The 8104-nt window shown below is 44.6% G+C and overlaps 1 pseudogene; it reads left to right on the top strand.

Moving 5' to 3' along the window:
- Positions 1 to 6845: 6845 nt before the first annotated feature.
- On the top strand, positions 6846 to 6962 carry LOC136650524 (5S ribosomal RNA; annotated as a pseudogene).
- The last annotated feature ends 1142 nt before the right edge of the window (positions 6963 to 8104 follow it).

The raw sequence follows: 8104 nt of genomic DNA on the forward strand, positions 1-8104 counted from the left end.
AGCAGGTTGCATTTGTGACTGCTGTAAAGCACTGTAAGCCACCAGAAAGCAAGCTCCAGTGCACAGGCAGGATAGTATTGGGATGTTAGTCATGTTATAGTCCAATCCTATAGAGGGCTTACATGCCAGATCTTGCAACCTGCTGCTGTGAGTACCGTTACGGCATCACAAAAAGCACACTGCTGGCATGTGCTGCAGGACAGCCAGTGCAAACAGCTGAAGGCCCTGCATGCGCACTAATGACTCAGCCAGGCTGTTGCAAAGCAGGAAAGGTGGCAGTGAAGGCGGTTTGTGGGTGGTTCATGGGAGAATTGGGCATGGTGGTTCAAGGGTGGAGGAGGGGCTGGATGTCAGCAGCAGTTGCACATGCTGGGATCCTATTCCTTTTTTCCCAGCCTGACATGCCCCCTGAAGCTCCTCGAACATATGCCAGCTAAATAGTTGGCACCGGTCTAAGGAGATCCACTGACAACCAGGCAGCTTACGAGGATGAAAGTACCAATATTTTACTTCCCTCTCCCAGGCCATCTGTTCATCTACTCATCAAAGGATGCAGTGTGTTGGTGCCCCTGCATTGTGTAAACTGGTGCAGTATAGAATTGGGGCAGTATTTGAGCTATTCTGTATAATTTCTGCAAGCAAGAACCCCCATGTGTCCAGTTTTACAGAGGGTAGGTTTCTCCATATGATCAAGAATTCCATTTTCTTCAGGGCTCCCAATCACCTGGAGAGCACTCTCTACATATACAGTTGCCTCCATAGGGACCAAATTGATCAAAAGCTCACGACATCCTTAAAAAATAATATTACTTGAAATTTCAAATATACGTGTGATTTTCTTTGTACCCAAGTATAAGAGTTATACCTAAAATCAAAGGTGCTGGAACAAAAATGTGGAAGATGGAATTGCTTTTTCTTTATGCTTCTTGCACCATGTGAAGCTTAACAAGAAAGCTCAAAAAATGAGCAGAAGGGTGGGATTAGAATCGTTTCCTTGTAATGTGATGAGACAGCAAAACAAAATGAGGGCTTCACGAGTCCCGATCATTTGACTCTCATTTTTGATGCCTCATTTGTCAGGCTCAGTATCAGAGAAGAGTCAAGACTTAATAACTTCCCAAGAAAAGAATTTTCATGAAATACGAAGGAAATAAGAACTGGATCTACCATCAGAATTATTTGCGCTTTCATACTTCGCACTGAACAAACTCATCCATGCTGAGTGATATAAGAAAAATATATGAAGATAGCTTGGCTATCAATCTAACTCACTGTAAGGGTTTAATTTCTTAACTGAGCATCTTTGTACTCTTTCCTTTTCTCCCATTATGTGTCTGGAGAGAGGCACAACTTTTGAAAGCTGATCTAAATCCTCAAGCAAAGTTAAACCCTTTTAAAGAAACCATTGGCCAGTTCTCCTCTGAAAGGGTCTGTTTGAAATTATGTCTTGCTTCTAGAGCTGAATTATGGTAGTTTGCTCTAAGTACATTTCCTAATGCAGTGATTTTCAACCTTTTTCATCTGAAAGCACACTGACAAGGTTCAAAAATACTCAAGGCACACCATCAGTTTTGTTGGCAATTGAAAAGGCACACTGTGTTACCAGTGGGAGGCTCACATTCCCCAATGGCCTACTAATAAATGATCCTCTCCCAATTTCCCATGGAACACCTGTGGACCATTTGTGGCACACCAATGTGCCGCGGCATACTGGTTCAAAATGGCTTGTCCTAATGGCTATTAATACAATTTCAGTTTGGCAGTGAGCAAAATAGAAACCAGTGCAAAAGGCCAGTTAGGCAACTTTAATTTTCTTATTGTCTCCAACTTTCAGAAACCACAGGAAACCTGGCTTTGGGGGACCTAATGAAAATGACAACTGTTGGGTCCTTGGTTTATCTCCCAATTTCATTTTCTGATTTGCTGCAGCACCCACCACATTGCATACTAATGGAACTTAGTACTGAAAAAAAAATGGCACCATTAAAATGTCCATCTATCCCATGAAGACCACATGTATACCGACATCAGACCATGGATGTTAGTTTGTTTTTCTGCATGTACAAACATTATATGTATGGCACAAAAGAGATGTAATGGGTCATTCATGACTATATAAATTTGGTCTACACCACTGGATAGACTACCGCTTTGACTTCCGACGGGCGGACTTCCCTCAAATGAGGAGGCTGGTTAGAAGGAGGTTGAAAGGGAGGGTAAAAAGAGTCCAATCTCTCCAGAGTGCATGGAGGCTGCTTAAAACAACAGTAATAGAGGCCCAGCAGAGGTGTATACCGCAAAGAAAGAAGGGTTCCACTAAATCCAGGAGAGTGCCCGCATGGCTAACCAGCCAAGTTAGAGAGGCTGTGAAGGGCAAGGAAGCTTCCTTCCGTAAATGGAAGTCTTGCCCTAATGAAGAGAATAAAAAGGAACATAAACTGTGGCAAAAGAAATGTAAGAAGGTGATAGGGGAGGCCAAGCGAGACTATGAGGAACGCATGGCCAGCAACATTAAGGGGAATAATAAAAGCTTCTTCAAATATGTTAGAAGCAGGAAACCCGCCAGAGAAGCGGTTGGCCCTCTGGATGGTGAGGGAGGGAAAGGGGAGATAAAAGGAGACTTAGAGATGGCAGAGAAATTAAATGAGTTCTTTGCATCTGTCTTCACGGCAGAAGACCTCGGGCAGATACCGCTGCCCGAACGGCCCCGCCTAACCGAGGAGTTAAGTCAGATAGAGGTTAAAAGAGAAGATGTTTCAGACCTCATTGATAAATTAAAGATCAATAAGTCACCGGGCCCTGATGGCATACACCCAAGGGTTATTAAGGAATTGAAGAATGAAGTTGCAGATCTCTTGACTAAGGTATGCAACTTGTCCCTCAAAACAGCCACGGTACCAGAAGATTGGAGGATAGCAAATGTCACGCCTATTTTTAAAAAGGGAAAGAGGGGGGACCCGGGAAACTATAGGCCGGTCAGCCTAACATCCATACCGGGTAAGATGGTGGAATGCCTCATCAAAGATAGGATCTCAAAACACATAGACGAACAGGCCTTGCTGAGGGAGAGTCAGCATGGCTTCTGTAAGGGTAAGTCTTGCCTCACAAACCTTATAGAATTCTTTGAAAAGGTCAACAGGCATGTGGATGCGGGAGAACCCGTGGACATTATATATCTGGACTTTCAGAAGGCGTTTGACACGGTCCCTCACCAAAGGCTACTGAAAAAACTCCACAGTCAGGGAATTAGAGGACAGGTCCTCTCGTGGATTGAGAACTGGTTGGAGGCCAGGAAGCAGAGAGTGGGTGTCAATGGGCAATTTTCACAATGGAGAGAGGTGAAAAGCGGTGTGCCCCAAGGATCTGTCCTGGGACCGGTGCTTTTCAACCTCTTCATAAATGACCTGGAGACAGGGTTGAGCAGTGAAGTGGCTAAGTTTGCAGACGACACCAAACTTTTCCGAGTGGTAAAGACCAGAAGTGATTGTGAGGAGCTCCAGAAGGATCTCTCCAGACTGGCAGAATGGGCAGCAAAATGGCAGATGCGCTTCAATGTCAGTAAGTGTAAAGTCATGCACATTGGGGCAAAAAATCAAAACTTCACATATAGGCTGATGGGTTCTGAGCTGTCTGTGACAGATCAGGAGAGAGATCTTGGGGTGGTGGTGGACAGGTCGATGAAAGTGTCGACCCAATGTGCGGCGGCAGTGAAGAAGGCCAATTCTATGCTTGGGATCATTAGGAAGGGTATTGAGAACAAAACGGCTAATATTATAATGCCGTTGTACAAATCGATGGTAAGGCCACACCTGGAGTATTGTGTCCAGTTCTGGTCGCCGCATCTCAAAAAAGACATAGTGGAAATGGAAAAGGTGCAAAAGAGAGCGACTAAGCTGATTACGGGGCTGGGGCACCTTCCTTATGAGGAAAGGCTACGGCGTTTGGGCCTCTTCAGCCTAGAAAAGAGACGCTTGAGGGGGGACATGATTGAGACATACAAAATTATGCAGGGGATGGACAGAGTGGATAGGGAGATGCTCTTTACACTCTCACATAATACCAGAACCAGGGGACATCCACTAAAATTGAGTGTTGGGCGGGTTAGGACAGACAAAAGAAAATATTTCTTTACTCAGCGCGTGGTCGGTCTGTGGAACTCCTTGCCACAGGATGTGGTGCTGGCGTCTAGCCTAGACGCCTTTAAAAGGGGATTGGACAAGTTTCTGGAGGAAAAATCCATTATGGGGTACAAGCCATGATGTGTATGCGCAACCTCCTGATTTTAGGAATGGGTTAAGTCAGAATGCCAGATGCAAGGGAGCGCACCAGGATGAGGTCTCTTGTTATCAGGTGTGCTCCCTGGGCATTTGGTGGGCCGCTGTGAGATACAGGAAGCTGGACTAGATGGGCCTATGGCCTGATCCAGTGGGGCTGTTCTTATGTTCTTATGTTCTTATGCTTTATAGTGTTAAGCCACAGGAAAATGTGACCTCCACTTCTGATGGGTTTAGGAAAATTCATTGGGCATGCATCTGTCAGTAATGCTTTAGGTATAGGATATACGCCTTTAGAGAAACAGGTAAGCCAGATGATTAATTTGGCTCTCTTGCTGTTGTGAGATTCGATGAATAGTAAAGTGTGAATATCAATGTAGTCTCAGATCCCAAACCAATCTAGTGGGGTGGACTGACAGCTAGGGAAATTTATTGCTTTCTTGAATGTTACCACCTTGATTTTGCAGTGTTGCAGCTTCATCACAGCTCCTATTAATCGAAGGTGGTGTGCTCAGGAGTTGCCCCGCACTGTTTCACCTCTTTAATGACAGCTCATCATGTGCTGGAGGATTCATTTTTGTACTCAGATTTCTAGCTGTAGGTACAATCTCAAGGCCAGCTCAATCAATCAGAGAAAGGTAAAGATTTACCACCCAACAAAACATCGGTTAGAAGATTTCCTTTCTCGACCAGCATGACAGATGGTGCTCCCACCTGCAGCATCTGATACAAATCTTCTCATATGTGCTGTCCTTGGGTTCTGTAGCAGACTTTCTGGATTTCACAAGCATGCTTAGAATGCCTTCTTCCACCTTATGCTTGGGATCACCAAGATTAGGTTTGAAAACATCTTATTTTTATGAACCCCCAGGAAACAATGTCATCAGACTGTTTAGTTAAATAACTACCTGTAAAGAGCCAGGATGGTATAGTGATTTAGAAGCTGGATTCAGACTTGAAAGGTTCGGGTTCAAATACCCACACAGCCATGAAGATTCCTGGGTGATCATAGGAATCTTAGGTGATCATTAGGATCTTAGGTGATCATTGTCCCTCAGCCTCACCTACCTCACAGGGTTGTTGTGAAGATAAAAAGAGGGGAGGAATTATGTAAACCACCCTGAGATCCTTGGAGGATCCCAGATTTAAAAATGTGAAAAATAAAAATAAATAAAGCCATTAAGCTCCAAACTATTAATTTGGGGCAATTTGTAAGGTGTTTCAACATTTACCACAGGCAGAGCGACCTGACATACAATGACATAGTTTAATTGTTATTTTGATTTCATTATCATGCAAGTTTTAGAACCATCTGAGGATAAGTCAACTGTCATGGAAATACATTTTCATTTAATTTCAACTCATTCTGAAAATGCAGTCATAAAGTAGATGCCCTAGCTTTCTTTTTCACAATCATAATGTTTGAAAGAAAAAAAAAGAGTAAACTCAAACAATGTAAAATGTTGCCTATACCAAAATAATACTCAATATTTAAAAGACTGGAATAAAGCTTTAGGTAAATCATAGTTTTATTGCGGTATGTATTCTTCATTCATCCATGTGATTCAAGTTCATAATAACTCAGACAGTAATGTCTGTAATCCATGAAAAAAATGAAGTGTGATTTTTACAACTGTAGACTTCAAAGTCCATAATCCATGCCAACCAATATTTGTTTTACCCTTTTTGGATAATTAAAAAGGATTGACCATTTCTATGGCTTACATCCCAAACCTAAACACATTTATTCAGAAGTATGTTTCATTGATTGCAATAAAACGTACATCAATTCAATTAAAATCAGAACAGCATCAAACCCAACCCAAAGTTTTCCATGGCTGTGTTGATGACTATAAGGAGATATAAGCAGCAATAGAAAGCCAGGGATCCATGGAGCCCATCTGGCTGAATGCTTAAGCATTTTCCTTACCCTAAATCAGGGGTGCCCAAACCCTGGCCCAGAGGCCATTTGCAGCCCTCGGGGACCCCCAATTTGGCCCATGGGAAACTCCCAGTCTCCAATGAGCCTCTAGCCCTCCAGAGACCTGCTGGAGCCTGTGCTGGCCCAACACTCTCAGCGCGAAGGCCGACTGGTTGACCTCTTGTGCAAGCTGCGGGCTGAGGGCTCTCTCCACTACTTGCTGTTTCTTGTCTGCGAAGCAGCATCGGCAGCAAAGGAGAGGCCAACCTTGCTTTGTGCAAGGACTTTTGTAGGTCATGAGCTATCCGGAGACCTTCATTCATTCATATAAGTTTCATCTCTAATATATTCGTGTATAGAAATTTATGTAAATTTATTTAAATTTTAAATGTAAATTAATTCTTTTTTTCCCAGCCCCCAACACAGCGTCAAAGAGATGTGTACATGTGGACACAAAAAGTGGACACACCTGCCCTAAATAAATGAATTTTGATGAATCCTGAAATTTTGAAGCCTTGGCAAAAAAATTCAGGTTCATGGTATAAAAGCCTAAAAAATCTCCCCCCTCCCTCACAGAACTTCCCCTTCTTGGCATAGATGAGATGCCCACCCAACAGGGGATGAATCTCACCATTGGAAAAACAAGGAGTGCAAGCAACTGTTACCCTGTACGTGCCCGATCTCGTCTGTTCTCGGAAGCTAAGCAGGGTCAGGCCTGGTTAGTACTTGGATGGGAGACTGCCTGGGAATACCAGGTGCTGTAGGCCAGGCCAAAGTGGGAGCAAAGCCACAGGAAGTGAATAAGTGTTAGGGGCATTAGGAGTCTGTCAGTCAAGGGGTGAAGGGAATGATCCCTGCCAGATCTGACGACAAGCTTGATACAGCTGAATATGGAGCTCACCAAATAACCAGGACAGGAGCTGTCTCCACAGATAAAAGGGAGCTAGGTAAACCAGAGGAGAACCAGTCAGCTCTCTAGCCTCCAAACCCCCAGTATCAGCTTCCTGGCTCTAAGATAACTCCCCTGGAACAAGAAACACAATGGGATCTGACCAGACACCTCCTTGAACAGCTTACGCTCAATGCACATTACCTAAACCTCTGAAAACTCATGTTTCTGCACAACTTCAGCCCTGCAGGGATCCTGTTAGACAAAGTTTGTGTTAGCTTTGTCTTAGCAAACTCATGAAAGGGGAACTGCTCAACTGCTTAATTCCCTCAGAAGCTTTGCTCCCGTTGCCATGAACCACAGCTGATGCCCTTAAGAAGGAGCTTGCATGCTTCTTCTCAAGGGTATCAGTGCAAGCTACAAGAGCCTAGATCTCACCAGCATCATCTACCAGTGATGAAAACGACCCTGAGGGGCGCTTGGCAGCTTTGCCACCAGAGATTTGCTGCCTTTTAGGCATTAACTTAAGCAGCATGTACATGTCCGTGTAGCCCATGGACAACAACTAAATAACACAGATCCTTAGACACTAAGGGCACAATCCTAACTAACTTTCCAGCACTGGCATAGCTGTGCCAGTGGGGCATGTGCTGCATCCTGCAGTTGGGGTGCAGACAGGGCAATGTTTGTTCCCTTACCTTGGAGTTGCATTGCCCTTATGTCAGTGCTGGAAAGTTGATTAGGATTGCGGCCTCAGGGCACAATCCAAACTGCACCCACGACTGGCGCAAGGGAATAGTGTTTTGGTCTGGGCGCGACACAAACATGCCATAAAGCATTTGCACCTCTATGGGAGTCGTCTGGGCCAGTGCAGAGACGCGCACCAGCCCACAGAGGCCACATCCAGCCTCCGTGCCAACAGGAACAGTTAAGTATGAATTGGCTGAGCTCGGCCAGCATAGGGGTCTGGGGGGCGTGGGGAGGGCGGAGAAGAGACAAGAAGGGGCATTTAGGGTGGGT

The sequence above is a fragment of the Tiliqua scincoides genome, chromosome 4 (assembly GCF_035046505.1).
Source record: "Tiliqua scincoides isolate rTilSci1 chromosome 4, rTilSci1.hap2, whole genome shotgun sequence".
NCBI classification, from domain to species: domain Eukaryota; kingdom Metazoa; phylum Chordata; class Lepidosauria; order Squamata; family Scincidae; genus Tiliqua; species Tiliqua scincoides.